The 16,707-nt window shown below is 38.7% G+C and overlaps 1 protein-coding gene across 2 annotated transcripts in view; it reads left to right on the top strand.

Annotated features, from left to right (window-relative positions):
• ptprea (protein tyrosine phosphatase receptor type Ea) overlaps positions 1-16,707 on the top strand; it is an 83,214-nt gene that overhangs the window by 20,326 nt on the left and 46,181 nt on the right. The window contains exon 2 of one of the 2 annotated variants that reach the window (XM_053511152.1): positions 9,002-9,065. The exons of the other annotated variant lie outside the window; for it this stretch is intronic. The gene's annotated coding sequence lies outside the window, so the exon portion shown is untranslated. The remainder of the gene's footprint in view (positions 1-9,001; positions 9,066-16,707) is intronic. 2 annotated transcript variants of the gene reach the window in all.

Genomic DNA, 16,707 nt, shown 5'->3' with positions numbered 1-16,707 from the left:
CTCTATCTCTCTCACTCCCTCGCTCCCTCTACTGTCTTTCTCATATTACCCTCTGTCTAAGGACCAAACAGTGGCCGATAAGGCAACGGGCCACATGCTGGCCAACTTCATATCTATTCCAGTATTGAAGTTGTTCGCACTGTAATGGATCTCATTACGTTTAGATGCCCTGTCTCGGCAACTAACTCAATTACGTTTAATTTCTCTGTGTTAAATGCTTTTCTCTTTAAAGGCCCTAAATTAAATTACACCAAGGCGGTGATGTGTGAAATCACTTTGATGGAGCAAGATTGTTAAAGATGTGCATCTCATACTTGGTTCTTTGTATGTTATTTGGCGGTAACCCAGCAATAAAGTGTGTACAGCGGTAATAGGGTCTTTGAAGGAAAGCAATTCATAGTCTAATTTTCATTACATGTGCCAAGTTACAAATTACATCACCCATATATATTACATTAAAGAAAGGAAAAAAAAACAGACCACTGTGCTAATTACACACTTAACAAGACAGGACTTGTCTACAAACTGAAGCATGTTATGGAACGTAGCAGCATTTTTATGATGCCTATACAGTTCAAAGGGGGTTGAATTAGACCACATAATAATACTCAAGGTCTAGTCATCAAATATCAGTTACGCTCCAATATAGAGAATTTAATTTTAGTAGAATTGATGCAGGAGGGAATTACCTGATAGCTGTAGTAATACATAAGATAGTATGTTAGCTTTAGCGTTTACAACAGTTTGATGCCACTGTTAGATAAAAGGAAATATTGCAATAATTCCATGTGTATACAGTATCTTTATAATCCAATTTTGATTAAAAATTAAAAAATTATTTACTTTTAGTATGTTGAAAGCCTTTATTTTTATTTATTTTATTTTTTTTACATATACTGTACATTAGAGTACTAAGAAGCGTTTTTTTTTTTCCTTTCATATCACTGGGATTTGGGGTCAAAGCACAAGGACAGCCATGATACACCATTTCAGGAGCAGATAGGGTAAAGGCCTTGCTCAAAGGCTGGGCAGTGCTGGGCAGATTTTGAGTGCTACCACTGAACCAGCAGTGCCCTTTCTTTCTGTTGATTACATTTAAGCTCAAAATGAATATTATTCATGTTAAATTTATATAAATTAGCTACATTACCCATAATGTAATAAACAAAATTGAACCATAAACAAGGCAACAAATCTTGAATTTCAAATGATACATCCTGAATTTTGGATGACCTACATGGAAGGAAACATATAAGAACATATAAGAATCTTCATCCAGCCCCATACTGAATTCTGTTCAAGTCACTTTTATTTATATATGACTTTTTTTTTCAATGGGCAATGACATGAAGCACCTTCACATGAGTAATTTTGGACATACTGTATATTTGCAACTTTAAAAGGATTTATAAATATTATTTTTTTATTTATACCTCGATCAGTTTGTCCCCAATGAACATTGTGGCAATGAAACATGAGGAAGAAAACCTGTGAAGAATCAGACTCAAAAGGCAGTGCGTCCTCGTTTGGGTGATACCGGATAGTGTGGTCATAAATACATACGTTTCAAGTGCAACTGTATAACAGGAAATGCACTGACGTTTAACATGTGGTCCAGTTTGTTGAGTTACTAATGGAAACGGCAAAACCTTTTTTGTGGCAATTTCAGTCTCGAAACTATTAGACCAAATGCAATCATAAGCCATCACAGTGAAACTGTGTCATATGTGAAGATATGTGAGGCAGTGGAGACGAAGAGAGAGCGAGAGAGAGAGAGAGAGAGAGCATACTGATTTGATTAAAATAATGTTTAATAATATAACATGATTTTTGTGTTATCTGTATTTTCCTTTTATAGTGTATAGTGTTTATTTGTAATAATTAGCAATTACAATACATAAAAAATAGATAAAAGAATATTTTATAGTGGTTTTAAGCCATTGCTCTGTTTTTTTATTTTTTTAAATAGTAGTAGTGCCATTAATTGTTTTATGTTTGGTACTTTACATTCTTATCAGATTATAATTATAATTATAATTATCAGAAATGCAGTAGAATAGTATTAAATAAATAAATTATATAACATTGAGTAATTAATAAACATTAACAACAACAACAGACACGTCTTATTATATAAGAGACAAAGGTCAGGTGTTCTGGGACGGTTTGTACAAGAACAGTATTGTCAAGTGCATTGGCAAACCTAGTCAATGATCATGGTGAGACTGGCTCTCATGAAGACCTTCATGGTCTTGAAGATCAGAACTTACCTCAGCTTCACGGAGAAGTTCAATTGGAGTTACCCTGTCTCTAAAAATCTACCATTAACAGTACCACAGATTAGAGCTGACAGTAGCAGATACATCTCGATATTATGTTGTTGGGGGTTAAACTGAAAAACCTGAAGGGAAGTCATATAGACATTAAGAGATCATGCTCCAGACTGTATCAACACTTTTCAGTTGCTATAGCGTTTTCATGTGTGATCATCAGTCATGATATGGTGACAGTGCTACCCACTTCTCCACTGTATAAACCAAGGTTTCTCTTTCTTCACTGAAGATACAGGTAAGACGCCTGTAAGAGGCTAATGGTTGTTTGTGAAGTGCTAACCTGCACACCGCGGATTCTCTGGAGTTCTGTGGCCTCAGCATACTGTAGCCTCTAATCTCCTGTGATGGTGCTAGGGTATAGAGAGCTTCATTGTTAGAGGCCTGTTCCATCAGCACAAAGCCACAACAATCTTCATTGTTTTTGGCACTTTCCTGTGGCAGCTGCTGTAGTAATCTGGCCCGCTTCAGGATTTCCATAATCCTGCTTCTGAATAAACCAGTCTCTAATCTAATCTGAGAGGCATTTCTGACGTCTGCTCAGAGGAAACCGTGGCGTCCGGATCACTGCATTTTGTTTTTAGCTCTCCCAACTTACTTTAGAAGTATATAGGTGGTTTACAACTCTAGTACATAACTCATGCTGTTTATATATATATAAATAAATAAAGGGATGATGTTGGAGAATATATGGATTCTTCCACTCTGAGATGGAAATACATGAAGATCTGATCATATTTGACCTGCTGTTTGTGACACTAAGCATGAAAAAGAGAGTTGATGTGAGAGTTTATTAAATGTGACGTAGCTGTTATATGTTGATATAGTGGCTCAAGCATGGATGCATATACTGGTTTTACCACAGACGGGTGTGTCCACTGACTATTTCTGGTAACTGTGTAAATGACAAACACTTTCTGTAATGATCGGTGGGAATTAAAATGTGTTTTATTAAGAGTAGAACTGACCAAAGAAAAAAAGCTCTTACTTCATAAGGGTGAAGGAGAAGTTTATAATATTTAACAATGTGTATATTTGCACCAATTTCAGACAGTAAATATATGTGCATTGGTTAGAAATTGTTCTTTCAAAGATATCTTCACTTTCATATAATGGAAGAATTAAAATGAGTCTCTGTAAATTGTCTGTCCTTATGTCTGTCTGTCTGTCTGTCTGTCTGTCTGTCTAGCCATATTTTGTCACACAAAACAGACAGAAATGGACAGAGTTTAATGACTTTTTGCCAGTAGTACCATGCATAATACATGTTTATGTCTGCACCATAAATGAAATCAAAATGTTGAGTAGAAGTAAAGTTGTGAGCAGTTACAGTATGTGGCAGATTATGTCACAGTATTCAGTGTTTTTTTCTTCAGTTTTGCGTTATATTTTATTGTGTATAGACAGAGTATGCGGAAGACACAGAAACAACTGTAATGCATTTAAAAACGCCCAAATTCTTAAAAAAAACAAAAAAACAAAAGCACCACATAGCATGACTTACTCCAAAAAAGGCACATAAATAATACATGGGTTATTAGACCAAAGATATCCGCAGCAGTCTAAGGTGAGGTGTGTAAAATATCCAAACTGAGAGGCCAGTGTTATGTGCTAAAATGCCCCCCTGGTACGGCGTGCCCCTCCTACATGATCTCCTCATAATTATATCACGCAAACCTCCCTGGAGAAAATTAAATGAAACTTTTGCAGTACTTAGATATCTGCCTGAAGTTTAACCTGCACCATAAATGAAATCAAATTGTTGAGTAAAAGTGACGTTATTACGTTTGTGCTGGATTAAATAAAAAAAATATCTTTATCTGATCTACTTTTTCGATCTTTCATCAGTGATTCACTCAATTACCGAACAGAACCGTGTATTTGTATAAAGTCGAAAGAATTACAAGGCGTAATATATTTAACCTTACAAAATTGTATTTCTTTGTATTAATAGGTTAGGCAGAGAGTTCTCTTGTACAGAAAGACAGACATAAATGTATGTGGAATTTCACATGAAGTAATAATATCATAATAATCATTAACACTATTTCTAAAAACTTTTTTCCCATCAACAGTGTGTACTTACGCTATTATATACAGTATATATGGGGAGTGAAGGCTGGGCCGTGTAGTCTAATTCAATACAAGAGCTACTGTAGTTTAATCTGATAATAAGGTTAATGCTGGTACTGAGAGAAAAGTGTCACTGCATCATGTTATGGTGACAAAATGGGGGACCTACTCAATTAGGCAGGTGGTTATTGTGTTCTCTGTGTCCCACCAGAACAGCTCTGACCCCTTGAGGCATGATTTTAGACCTCTGAAGGTGGCTATGCTGTCTGGCACCAGGACGTTAGCAGCAGATTCTTTGAGTGTTGTAATTTTCAAGGTGGGGCCCCATGGATCGGACGATTGGACTGTTTGTCTGGTGCATTCCATGGATGCTCGATCAGATTGAGATCTGGGGAATTTGGAGGGCTGCTCAACAACCTTGAACTCTTTGCCTGCTAAGCCAGCAAGCTGCAATGCACTGGGTGGTCTGATACCTTTCTATGCCAGTCATAATTAACTTTAAAAAAAAAATAATAATAATGCTACGTTAGCTTTTTTGTGGGATCAGAGCAGACGGGCTGATTTTTGGTCCCCAAAGGCATAAATAAGCATTAGTTGCCCGTGATCCTGTCACCAGTTATACTGGTATATAATTGATAAATTCTATAATAATAATTATAATTCTATGTTATGGCTGATTGGTATCTGTATGTATAAACAGATATTTGTATGTAAGCATATGGTGGAAACCAACCTGTTAATCACTGTTTCCATTACAAATGTGATTTGCCTCGAAGGCAGAGTAGCCCCAGAAATGACCAACTGCTCCTTTAAGATGACCTTAAATTCCTTAAATGCTTTTGCGAGACTAAGGAAGAAACAGCATATACTGCTTCTGAGCTAATAAAAATGGGCAACTTTTTGGCATCAAGCAGCGTATACAAGCAGGTAATATACAAGGTTGCTGAACAATGCAAATACTGCATGTTTCAATTGGATGGCTGCTTTTGCATGGTCATCTTTCTCTCTGTCTCTCTCTCTCTTTCTCCCTCCCACATATACACGTCTAGACGCTATGAAGCTGTGGATGGCCTTAGGTGGAAGCCATGCAGACTTGCTGAATTGTGCTTTATTATCAGGAAGGATCAGATGAGGGTTTGTTGTCTCCAGGATGCGGAGGTGGAAGCTGCACTCCTTCCAGGACTGAATAAATAACAACCAAACAAAGACTGCCTTTCAGGCGTTCTGAGGTTTAGAACAGTCATAAGCGAAGAAGGAGAAGAAGAGCCTCCTGTAATGAGGAACTTGATAATTTGCAAAATATATGGGGGTCCGATATGGTTACGCTTTCTGAAAACAAACACTGGTATAGGAAATGAAATCTCTCAATCTCTCAAGAGTTGCTAAAGGGCAGATGTTTTTTTCCCTGTACGACTGATTGTGTATGATTAAACCTCATTTTTGGTATTTTGCCTGCAAAGCATACACGTTAAGACAATCTTAAAAAAAAAAAAAAAGTTTCCTTGCATCATGAACAGATGGGGACATGCATCCCCAGCACTCGTCTAGCCAACCTGTATGATTAATCAGGCAGAAATATATACAAGGCAGCAAGAGTTTAGAGTAACCATGGCACTAGGGTTGCTAAGCTACACAGAAAGGTGAGGAATTTCTCCCACACAGGAAATGAGTGCCATGCTAGCCTTCCAATGTGTCTCTTTTATTAATTGATAAGCTTTCAGAACACTATTGACGTGAGGATATGTATGCAACCACATGTGTCTTTTGTGTAGAAGAAAAAGCAGACGGGGGACCTACTGAATATTAGGCCGGTGGTCATAGTGTTTTGGCTGATTAGTGTAGATACTGTATAGCAACACACATACAGTACTTGTACCCTTTGTGCCACCAAAACAGCTAACCATTGGGTAAGTTTGGATTTAAATAAGCAAATATTTATGTGCATTTATTTGGATAGTTAGTGCGGTGCTTCATATGTTTTAGCTGGCAACAACTGATGGGGTGAGAAGCTTTTCATTTTTAAACAGTCACATCAGGAACCCCATGGTCATGGATTAGAATGTGTTTCAGAAGGGTCAATTTATTGACCTCCAGCAAGCAAACAAGACAACTAAGAAGAGTGCTAAAATTACTAGAACCTTTCAACACAACATCAACAATTTTCTACTTTGTGGAAGAAATGTGGTTGGAAAAAATACATGCATGACTGTGATCGGAGATCACTTGGTAAAGTTGCATCATAAAAATTTGAATAGTGAAATTAAGAGGATTTTTACACACATAAACAATGCAGAACTCACAGGATTGGAATTCAACAGGTGTATGGTTATGAGAAATCTACTTGTTACTGAGACTAATCAGAAAAAAAAGGCTTCACTTTGCTAGAGAGTTTGCTTTGGACTTTGGAGCAATGGATAAAGGCCATGTGGTCTGGTGTGTTCAGATTGACCGTATTCCAGAGTGATGGGCGGGTCAGGGTAAGGAGGGAAGCGCATGAAGCGATGCAACTGTCATGCATACAGTAGCACCCTTTTTAACAAGTCTCTAGAGGAAGTGTTAGGATCCGGGGTTGCTTCAGTTGGTCACGTCTAGGCTCAGCAATGTTATGTGGCAATAAAATGAAACGATCTAAATGTAGAGAATGATCAGGTTATCACATACATTTTTGGGCTCGCCATATACGAGGACTCCAATTGAGAAATCATATTCATACATGAATTAACCACCATTAAAAGTCATTGTGGTGTGATGGAGAACACTTTTTAGAATAGCTCCTTGCCAGAAAATGGTCTTGGCTAAAATTGAATGCAACTCTGAACGGAAATTTGTGTTATGACAATGCATAGGGTTGCTTAACCATGCTTAGGCAAATTTGTGCTTTAATCAAAGCTGAAGATAAATATACGACTGTGTGTGCCTTTTTTTTTTTTTTACCTTGCAGTGAGCATACTCTGACCAACCACATCATTAAATTGTGACGGCTAGACAACTTCTAGTAAGTGTTTATCATTACTGCTATCACTGGGCAGGTGAGCATCAGAACTAGACCCTTAAGCAATGGAAGAAGGTTACCTGGTCTGATGAATCATGTTTTATTTTACATCACATTGACGGCTGGCTTTGTGTGCATTGCTTCCCTGGGGGCGAGGTGGTACATGGATGGCCAGTGGGATGAAGGCAAGCTGATGGAGTCAGGTTGATGCTCTGGGCAATGTTTTTCTGAGAAAACCTTGGGTACTGGCATTCATGTGGATGATGCTTTGACATAGACCACCTATCTAAACATTGTTGCAGGCCATCATAAAAAAGAATGAAAAGTATTACCTAATGGCAGTGGACTTTGTTAACTGGATAATGCACCCTGCCACACTGTCAAAGATGAGTTGCAGTAAGGGATTGTATGATGCATAAATGCATTAATTAACCCAGAAGGCGAGTACAAAATCCAATGTGCTGACCAATTCTGTGGTTGGGCTACCTGGAAGCTAGTTTATTTATTAGTGAGTTAATAAGACTCAGACTGAGCGAAACAAACAAGGGCATGATTATGTAGCACTGTGTTACATCAAAAGGTGGCACGGTGGTTACAGCACTGTCACCTTGCACCTCTAGTGTCGGGGTTTAATTTCCGCCTTGGGTCTATGTGCATGGAGTTTGCATGTTCTCCCTGTGCTTGGTGGGTTTCCTCCAGGTACTCCAGGTGCTTTTAACAGCCACAGTTAAAAGACATAATTAGTTTAATTAGCATTTCAAAATTACATGTGGGCTTGTAGCCTCTGATAAATCTGTACCCCGTCCTGCCCTAAGATAGGCTCCAGGCCTCCCGCCACCATGTACTGGTGTTCTGTTTTTGAATTACATGTTTTAATTTTTATTAAGTGATGTTTTGCATAAGTGTCGGTCACAGTAAGTAGAGTTATATAACCACTGAAAGTTTGTTTTTCATCATCAGTGCAATCTATTTAATCAGCCTTGTGCAAATCCTTCGATCGTTAACCTTGTTGTGGCTCAGCCGAAAGGTGGATTGTAGCAAGAAGTGGGATTCAGAACAAGTAGCACATGCTATTGCACACCTCCGTGAAGCACATTATGTTTAAACTTGGCCTACATCAAGTGAAAATCGTGCAAAAAAATTCTAAAGTATTTCGCACCCTTGTCTGACTCAGGAATCATCTCTGATACATCAGCTAATTAGGTCTCTTAGTTAGCTAGCTGGTAGAGTTGTGTTGTAAATTTATGTTGTTGCATATATTTAGCAACTTGGTCCTGGAGGACGTTGTTTCGTTTCACTGTGTCATTAAAAGAAAGACTGCATTGAGATGTTTTTTTTTTTTTTTATGTAAGTAAGGCACCATTATGCTGCTTTTCCTCATGTGAGAAAGACAGTATTGTGCTACGAGAAGTTCCTAACCAGGCAATAACTACATGCTTATTCACGAGAGCAAACACCACGTTTCCACACAGGAAGTAATGTCATGCATTTCTGTTCTTCTGGCTCATCAGAGAGACTTGGCATGTCTTCAAATGCCTCAAACTGAAAACGACAACAGCTGCCAGGCTCTGCTGATCCTAGACTATTAAATCTCTCCTCTTCTTAGCAGGATTTTTGGATTTCAAGAGCTCTCGCAGACAAGACTCACTCAGGACACCAGCTTAATTGAGGTACATTCACTGCCAACCAATGAGAGTTTTTTTTCATTTTTTATCTCTTTATTTGTCAGGGCACTTTGTGTGGGATTTTCACTTTAGATTGGTATCTCTTTGAATATTTAACATCAGAAGGTATCCACAAAAGGTTGGTTTAACCTTGACCTCTCTAATTGTGTGCTTGATTGTTCTTTAATTCTTGGGTGGGGTGTGTCAGTGTATGCATGGTTAGGTTTGTGTATTTCCCTTTGTATGGTTTTGTGCTTGTTCACGTGCAGCTACAAACCACTAGGTATGCTTTGGCTAGCTTTAAGTGGGGTTGATGTTGGTTAATATAGCTTGGTGTATAGATGCAAAAACTATCATGGACTTTATATCAGCTTTTCTAATATTCAATGCATTTGCTTATTAGACTCCATAATTACATGTCAGATATTTTGCATATTTTTCCCCCTTTTTAACATTCTTTCACATTGTCTCATTGTGGGCTGTCTCGTCCAGTTTTCATCTGCAGTCAATACAGTCAAAAGAAACTCTGGGATAGTGTGTTAGAAGACAAAAATCAAGAAAAGGCATGAAGATAGGATTTCCTCTTCACTAAATGCAAGAGAGAGGGCTCAGTGGGTGAATGTCAATGTTTCTCAACAGACTGATGTTATCAGCAAACTTTCTGCTTGGTCTGGCTGCAGGCCATCATGGAGGCTGAATGAATGCCAGGATGGAGAGAAAAGGATGAGAGATAGAGAACAAAGAATAGGTCATGTCTTATCCTTGCCCAAGTAAACCTTGATGAGTGTCTCCAATGCCTGTTCACATTCCTTTTCACTTCTTTGTCCTTTCTTCCTACGTTTCCACACTCCTTCTTGAATCCAGGCACTGAACCGCCAGCAAACATCATCTGTCTGAATGCAGCTCAGCTCCATCAGCTGTCTGGTGGCAGCTTTTCCAAAGCCTCTTCTGACTAATAACTCTCACTTGGCTTCATCAAATACCCTTCTGATTAAATGCCTAACATCCCCAGGAAGTGGATTCATCAGCTAAGCATTTTCAGCATTTAAGTTAATAAATATAAAGTGCAAGAATCGGCAGAATAATTAAGTAAGGAAAAAACTTCAGGTCGGTGTTATAATATCAGCACGTTATGACATTTTGACAGAACATATTAAATTACTACGACTATATTTGAATGAATTATTCAAATTTTGGATTACTTCAATACTTCATAGGGATGCATATTAGTATTTTGGTATGAGCTTATGGAGGCATACAGTATGTTATGTGTCTGAGACTGCTTAAGGGCAGGATTTGATCTGTAGTGCGCTGATTCTACTAAGAGCAGTCAGCAGGCTCCTGTGTGGTGGAGCCATCTTAACAACACAGAGGTTCACACTACATCTGATCTGATGTCTGATCAGAAGGTGCATTTTCCTGAAGAGGTCCATGGTGTTGTATAGTGTCTAATTGATGTTATCTAAGCAGCCAGTCATATTTTGGCAAATCATCCAGAGACATTTGATGAGGTTCGGTTAATGTTCATGTCTAAACTAGTGACTTTGATTGTGGCAGCTTTATTGGTGCCAGATGGGCTGCATTGAATATTTCATAAACAAATCATTTTCTTTCTTTTTTTTTTGACATATAAACAAAAAACTACAGCATTACTGTAAGTAGTTTCTGTTGATAAAAAAGGGCCCAGATATTTAGAGCTCACTTGGAGGATATGGTTGCTCAAACAACCACAATACACGACCACATTGCAAAATCTGTGCAATTATTTAATCACAAAAGGCTGCCATTTATTACAGGGAATATTTACATAGATGGGAATTTATGCAGAAATTGTCAAGATTTAAGTATTCGTTAACATCTTTAAATAATTTTGAGTTGATTAATAAATATTGTCATACATACTCATAATGAGTGACATTTGTTCGATTATTTGGTGTAAGCCTGGATAAATAGTTTTTTATTTACATTTACATTTAGGCATTTGGCAGATGTTCTTATCCAAAGTGCTTGTGACTGAGTTACACTTGGTTATTAGGTTACTAACTAAGTGCTATTAGTCAACACAGTTGGTAAAGGAATTTTTTCATTTATTTATTTATTTATTTATTTATTTTTATTGGGGGGGGGGGGGGGTGTTAATTAGGCCAAGTACTGAAGAATTAAGTACTTGAATATAAAATGGTACATGGTCTCATCATCAATACTGCTTTATACATTTTTTTTCAATTCAATTTTATTTATATAGCACTTTTAACAATGGTCATTGTCTCACAACATTGTCTCAGAGCAGTTATCCTGTGACAGTGGTGACGGTGATAAGTACTAAGCCACTGGTCTACGCAAATTGATAGATATAATAGTTAAATATTTGTGCAGCCCTAGCACAGACTCAGTAAATGGACCAGGCGATGTTTTATGGCTAATTATTAACTGACACTGGCACCAGTTTTTATATATCGATGTCACTGATGTTAATAAGAGGCCTTTTCCACCTTGGCAACATGAAACAGATTGGATGCTAAAGTCTTTTATTTTGTAAGTGTTGTTTTTATTCTTTAATTTCTCGTTAAGTCTTTTGGAGATGTTCGGTCGAAAAAAGCCTTATATTTATAATATAGCTATAATAAGCTAAACCAAACCTACAGTATATAATGATACTGTGCATATAACCTGTTGTGATAATGTATTAAAAGTACATGGTCATGTCTGGTGGTAAAAACATGTCTAATGAAAAATGTTTCGTCATGCCTGCTCCTGTATGAGTGTCTGAAACATTCATCTTATCAAGAGTTTCATCTTCTCTGATAGAAACTGCCACGTTTTCTTTATGTCAGAGACAGAAAACCCTGGAGCTACGTTTCCCAGGGATGCTCAGGTGGCGTCAGGTGCGTTACCGAAAGAGAGCAATGCCAAGTGTGCTTGTGTTCAGGTGACAGGTGTGTGTGTGTGTGTGTGTGGTCTCACGTTTCAGACAGCACACATAAGAATAGCTATTTTTCTTTGTCAAGCGATAAAAAACAACACCTATAAGATATACAGTATATCGTGTATAACATACTTCTGATTTATGAGCTGCTGTTATTTTCTTCTGTAGTCTCAGTAAAAGATTGAGATCCGGTTCTCTTGCTTCTGTTTCTGGTTTGCTTATCTGAAGCCAAGACAAATTAAACCTATTGCTCAAAATGTCAGCTGGTACAGTGTTCTGAAGTTCTGCATAAGGCACGTTTATCCTATTCAGCTGTTAGGGTTATCCTACAATTACTTATACCTTAGGCTTTTAGGAAACCAAATGCAAAAAAAAAAAAAAAACCACGAAAAGCAGAAATCCTATAACTGGGACATTTATATCCTAAAATTGAGACTATAGGCACTTATCAGATATCCACAGAAGTGTGCACTCAGTTTTCTGACTCTGGACTGGGCATGGGCACAGGGGACCAGGTGCGGATGCCTGCCACAATGCCCACCTTTCTTCTGCTCAGGACTATCCGAGTGTGTGACTGCAAGCAGGGTGCAGCTGAGGAAGAAGAGACGGCGGAAGAGAGGAAATGAGCGATAAAGCAAACAGAGTTCAGCCAAAGCACTCTGATAGAGACACCGGACAAATTCGAGAAGTCCCTGCGGTGAATGTTGGTGTTGAATAATAGTGATCTTAGATTGTTGTAATTGCTTGTTTCCTTTTATCTTCATCAGCGCTGTTCTTATTGGGAAATGATGTATGATGAAACAAGGTTAATTCCCAGACTTTTTGTTATTACAGTATGTAGGATGCAGGTACAGGTTCAAGGTGATGTTCATCTGACATCAGAATAAGGAGCATGTGAGCTCAGGGACTTGATGCTGATGGTAGCTCAAATAACTCCACTCCACTTTGTACAGCAGACAAGCGTCTCAGAACACAAAACAAGCTGACCACAGCAGGTTTCCAGATTTAGCAGGATTACGGCCTTAATATCTAGTTATAAATATTGGTTACATTGTATTAGGTCATATTAATAAATAATTTCACAGCACAAGTTAAAAAATAAGTGGTTTTTCATGTCATAACAGGGAAGTGGTAGCTCAAGTGGGTTAAAGCTCAGCGTTACTGATCTGGACGGAGGTTCAAGCCCCAGCTCCACCAAGATGCCATTGTTGGGCCCTTGAGTAAGGCCCTTAACGCCCTACAGGGGTGCTATATCACGCCTGATCATGTCAGTAATGTATGGGTGACAACTAAAGACATGCATGCATAAAGACATGTATTATTAAAAGCTGTCATCTTTGGACAGATTGATTGAAAGTGGAGCACAAAAATTAGGTCTTTTTGGGACCGAAACATGACATGTGACTGGCTCTGATATTTTGAGATGCATTGCAAAGGCAAGGGGGACCCGGTCTGGTTCAGAGTGTGCTACTTCCCTAACACTTCCCCACACATATGTATAAATACATAAATAAGTTGAATGATGCGATTCCATGACTCCCCATGTCTCGACACATTTTGACACATTTTATCTTGGTGCACAGTAGGCCAAAATGAACCTGCAGCGTAATTCAAAAGACGAAACCCAAATGTTATATCTATCATTAAAACCCTTCTGCACTTGGACTATCATCTGTAATTTTCAAAAGCTGACTCACACTTGTCCTTTTTTAAATCTGTTCGTCTCATCTTTAATTGTCCCACATGGAGATAAATTGGATCTAATGCAGCCCAGAGGGGGCAAATATAACTCTGTAGGAGGTCAATTAAAGCTTGTGATTTTTTTTTTCTTCAGGGATTAGATGCTTTTGTACAGTAGCAGTGATGAGATTGCTTCCCTACGCAGCAACGTGCTATATATTAAAAAGAGAAATGAGTCAAAAAGAATGCGTTTGAAAACAATTTAACACAAATTAACTTTCAAATGAGCCTTGTCTCAACACACATCTGTCACTGTAAAGGGATTTTGTTACACTTTACTCCCGCTAATTTTTACACTGTGCAACATATCACATACAGTAGATGGCTTATCTGAATAAAATAAGTGTATGATCTCCATAGCTGCATCATCCCTCTCCTAAAACACATTATGCACTTTATCTACAGCTATCTAAAATCCCTAGCCAGAGTGCCGTGCCGTGCCGTGCCGTGCCGTGCTGTGCCACACACATGTAAGCAGGGTGGCACAGAGCAAAGGTGAGCACCACAATTGACTGGGCACTTGTCCTACACGTTTAAAGGGACTGTAACCAGATTTCACGCACCGCTAGTCATCTGTCGCAGCATGGTCCTTTTCAGCTGGCACTCTAAAGGTCACCTTAGCTCGCCTTTCCACAGCGCTGAGACGGAGCCCATGCTGAGATGATAAAAAAAAACACACGTCTTTATTGATTAGATTGATTCACTTATGTGGAAGTGTTTGAAGCGAAGTAGCCAATGATCAAAATTCAATTTTAGTTTTGATTCATTTGTTTTCTTTGATCTTTTTATGGGAAAGTCCTTCATACAGTTTTATTGTATTGATCATGTTGTGCTTGCTGCTGGAATGAAAATGGGTATGTACAGTATTATCAAAAAGGAAATGCTTATGTGGATTTGTATTCAAATGTTCAACATGAACATGATTTGTCAACTGATTTAACACAGAGTTGTTCCAATCTGTGTAAAGTTTTTATCTTGACACATGGTAATGTGCTCTCCATTATGCAACCTGCTTCCTTCAGATCAATTCCAAACGATGAGAAAATACTGAGCGGTACATCCGTAACCCGTCAGTAGGCAAGCCTTAAAAGCAACTTTCATCCGAGTCATTTTGTTCCTGTCACAGCATGACATTTCAGTCTCCCCTATTGATACGAGGACAGCAGGATCCATTACGGCACTGACACTCTGACGGAATGCACCCACCTTAGCCACGATGGCATGTAAAGGATGGGAAGAAAAAAATAATGAGCCTATAACCCCCTGCCTCGTCTGGCAGCTAAATGAGACCATCGCCATAGCAACAACGCGGAATGTACAAGCACTGGGTTTTTTTTCCTATAAGCCTTGCTATTTTCCCAGGTATATGGTGTTCCTGCTCCCCCTCGTTCCCTTTTTACTAACCCCCCACCTCTCTTGTGCTCCCTAGTCAAACTCATTTAAATGCATATATGTTTTTTCCTGCAGGGCTTTTTTTTCTTGCATTACGAGATGTTGGGTAATGTTTTTCTCTAGCGAGGCACAGGGCGCCATGTAAATATTGTTATAATTTGTAAAAGCAATTTAGGTAAGAGAAAAAAATCATATGTAAATCTAAATTCAAACAAAGCTAAATTTCTTTCTTATTTGTATGTTATCGTTTCTATAGTACCAGTGCATTCACAGGGACTCGTATATACTCACCAGCCAGTTCATTAGGTACACCGCTACTACTGGGCTGGCCCAGGGATTAGAGATTTTGGCCATATTGACATGATGGCTTCACACAGTTGCTGCACATCCATGATGTGATGAAAAGAGAGATGAGCCAAAGCTTAAACTACCGGTCGATCTTTGTTTCAACCCTTACCTATGGTAATGAGCATTGGGTCATGGCCCGAAAGGACAAGATTGCGAATACAAGTGGACGAAATGGATTTTCTCAGAAGGGTAGCAGGTTTTTCTCTTAGAGATAGGATGTGAAACTCAGTCATACAGTATGTGAGAAATCCAGAGTATTTTGCGTGGAAAGGAGTCAGTTGAGTTGGTTTGAGCATCTAGTAAGCATGTCACTAGGATGCCTCCCTAGGGAGGTGTTCTTGGCATGTCCAGCTGGAAGGAGGCCACTGGGCAGACCAAGGACTAGGTGGAGAGATTATATCTCCACACTGGCCTGAGAACGCATTAGCTGAGGTGGCTAGGGAAAGGGAAGTTTGGGGTTCTCTGCTGAAACTGCTACCCCCCGCAACCCGAATTTGGATAAGCGGTTGAATTTGGATGGATGGATGGATGGATGAATCCATGATGCGAATCTCCTGTTCCACCACATCCCAGTGTTCGGTGAACTCATTGTCATGTTCAGGAAACTAGTTTGAGATGTTTTTAGCTCTGTGACATGGCGCATTATTTTGTGGACATAAAGTGATGGCCCACGCTTTGGCTCAAGAAAACATCCTCTCACACCATTACCACCACCATCAGCCTTAACTGTTGATACAACGCAGGATGGATTCATGCTTTCATGTTGTTTACACCAAATTCTTACCCTACCATCTGAATGTCACAGCAGAAATCGAGACTCATCAGACTGCTGCTGTAGTCCATCTGCTGCAAGGTTCAATATGTTGTGCAGATGTGTTCTCCAGCATATCTCAGTCACAATGATATGTCATTTGAGTCACTCTTGCCTTCATACCAGCTCCAACTACTCTGACCTCTGACATCAACGAGGGATTGTCGCCCGAGAACTGCTGCTTACTGGATTTTTTTTTTTTTCAGTTTTGCACAACTATTGACTTAATGCAAATGATTGAATATTTTTAATTCATACAGAGAAGCAGCTCAGTTACTTAGAGCTACATAAAGTGAAACAAACTCGACATGTCCTTAAACATGGTCTCAATAGGTAATAAAGGATTTAATAATCATTCACTTCAATGCATTTATTGAATTGCTTTGCATTTACGCTATTTAGCAGATGTCCTTTTAATGATCAACGTTCTC

Source organism: Clarias gariepinus, chromosome 14, assembly GCF_024256425.1.
Source record: "Clarias gariepinus isolate MV-2021 ecotype Netherlands chromosome 14, CGAR_prim_01v2, whole genome shotgun sequence".
NCBI classification, from domain to species: Eukaryota; Metazoa; Chordata; class Actinopteri; order Siluriformes; family Clariidae; genus Clarias; species Clarias gariepinus.
This window is presented reverse-complemented; position numbering and strand designations above follow the sequence as displayed.